Here is a 2955-nt window from a genome sequence, read left to right as displayed (position 1 = left end):
GCTTCCTGCATCTTTTGTTTGATACTTTTTTTTTTTTTGGGAGTATTAGTCAAAATGCTTTAGATGAAAAATGTATTAATTTTTAAATTTCCATCACTCTAAAGAAAATAAAAGTAGATATATCTAGATTCTAGAAAAAAAAGCTCTCTTCTCTCTCCTCTCCCATGCAAACCCTAACCCTAACGTAGTCACATGGTGGCGCCACCTACTGGCCAGCCGTCAATGGCGGTTGGCTAGCCTTTGGATACCTTCCCATTTCCCACCTCTACCATCAGTGACACTACCCGCTAACAACCCTACTCACCCGTTACCTCCTACTATCCCTGCCACTTCATATGATAATACTTTGATAGATCCAGATGTTGTATCCATGCATGAGTGTGATCCCATTCCACTGAAGAAGATTACATACATAGATGGGATTCCTTACGTAAAATGGACATCAAGTGAAGTTGCTAGAATGGAAGTGATTGAGAATTTACAATATGCAATTGTTGGAAAGTTCTCATACGGGTGGCCTGAGTTGGAAGAGTTGAAGAACATCATTCCAACTCAATGTGGTGCTAAAGGAAAGTGTCAGGTTGGATTTTTCAAAAACAAGCACGTTTTAATATGGTGTACTAGATTGGAAGATTTCATTAATATTTCATCCAAGAGTGCTTTTTGGATCAAGTCGAAGGATGGATCTTATCAGATGAGACCATTAATATATGATTCAAACTTTAAGATTGATGAGGAAACCACGACTGCTATAGCATGGATCGCGTTCCCAAACCTTCTTCCAACTTTCTTTGTGAAACAATTAGTATTTTCACTAGCTTCTGCTATTGGAAAGCCATTACAATTGGATCTTGCCACTGTTAACAAAACTAGACCAAATTGTGCTAGGGATAAAGTGCAAGTAGATTTATTGGCAGATTTTCCTAAGTTTGTGATGATGGATATAGAAGATGAAGATACTAAGGAGATTAGTAGTGTTAGAGTGAAGATTCAATAGGACCATCTTTCTAAGTACTGTACTGAATGTATGTTACAAGGTCACTCTAATGATGAATGTCGAGTCCTCCATCCAGATATTGATAAAACTGTTGATCAAGGGAACAAAGATGCTGATCAGGTCCAAGGTGATGATAAGGAGAGGGTGGAAGAGCCTAGGCAAGAACAAAGGAATAAGAAGAATAGACGAGGTTATAGAGGATGGCAAAAACCTATTCAGAAGTATCTTCCTAAGGTGGTGACTTATCCTGGATCAAAGAATTATGTAGATTCAACTGGAGGGGAAAACAAGGCTAATGGTGATGAAGGTAACATGACAAAGACTTAAGATATAGTAGTCAGCACTAACAAGTTTGATGTCCTATCAATAATTAATGAGGAGGAAGAATCCAGCAAAGTGAATAATGCAGCAAAAGTGGTTAATTTCAATGTAGAAAATGATACTCATGAAAGTGGTGATGATCAGGTAGTGCAAACTCCTGAGTTGAACACGAAGGATTGGGTGGAAAAGAATTTCAAGAAGAAAGGAGGAGGGGCTACTGAAAGCTCTTCATCTACTAAAGTGGTAGAAAATGAGGCAATTCAAACTGTCTCAGGGCCAAGTGAGGTGGAGATTGGGAAGGATTTTCAAGAAGTTGAAGATATTGCTCAATTGGGATGTAAGGATAGTATTGATGAGGGTGAAGATGATATCACAAACGAAGTAGGTGAAAAAGAGGAAGATAAATGTATTAATCAGCTGCCAATAGCAAAAGAAGAATCAGGTGACATTCTACCAATTTGCCATGAGGATCAGGAGTCACCATATGATGTTATAGAAGCTTCAGGACTAGATATAGTCCTCTATCAAGAGATGGATAATGATCCAGTGGTAATGGATGAATGTAGTACAGCAGCTCATATTGCCTATGAAGGAAAGGAGATCATAGGATTGGAAAATTGCACTCATGAGGATCATATTGTTGACAATGCCAGATTAAATGATGAAGTTTTGGATGTAGATACAGTAGATGCAGAGAAGGACAGCATTGTTAATACAGATGATGCAGTAGAGAATTCACAAAGCAGCCAAATTGATAAGGCTTATTCTAAAGGTTATTACCCAATTCGATACGGAAAAGGCGTGTCTTGAAGGCGGACGATATCTTTGGTGAGGATGCAAAATAATCAAATGATGCCTGTGCCTAAAAAAGAATCTCCTACTAAAGAATTGCATGCTTTAGTTTCTCATGATTTGAGTAGTATGGATAGAATCAATGAAGAAGATCTGTTAAACAATCTATCAGGCAAGAATTCAGACTTCGGCAGGATAGAAGAAGAAGATGTATTGTAACACAAGACTGAAATATCTAAAACTGCTGATGTGATTCACAAAGAAGTCAATGTCACACCCCGATCTTACTAGGGTGTGATGGGCACCCGACCCCATTACTCGGGCCCAGAGCGAACCCGCGACTCTTGTTACATACATATTCTCTTTTTGGATCCTCAAAACAAATGATAGTAAAATACATAGTAAAATTTTCAAAATCTTTTTGACGTTTTTCAAAACTAAGCACGGTACGTAAGCACAAGGACCACGTAACATAATGTATAATAAAACGTATCGGCTAGCGGGGCCGTTTTCAAACTCGTCACTCTAGACTCATGACTCTGTTCGCAAAGTCTCTAACTTTATTCCGAGATACGGTAGCATAGACACTCGACTCCCCAAGCAACACTCCGAATGAAGTGGAGCTCGCCAATCCGCTGGAACGTCTCCCCATAATGGCTTCTATTCGTCCGGTGTACTGCGCGGCATGAAACGCAGCGCCCGCAAAAGGGCGTCGGTACGAGTAATGTACCGAGTATGTAAGACATGGATGGTAACATAGAAAGAGACATAGTTATGTGCAACAACGGTATGGAGACGTAAAGCATGTCATGTAGAATTAGTATCCTTGCATATAAGACATATCG

This window comes from Lycium ferocissimum, chromosome 3 (assembly GCF_029784015.1).
Source record: "Lycium ferocissimum isolate CSIRO_LF1 chromosome 3, AGI_CSIRO_Lferr_CH_V1, whole genome shotgun sequence".
Taxonomy (NCBI): domain Eukaryota; kingdom Viridiplantae; phylum Streptophyta; class Magnoliopsida; order Solanales; family Solanaceae; genus Lycium; species Lycium ferocissimum.
This window is presented reverse-complemented; position numbering follows the sequence as displayed.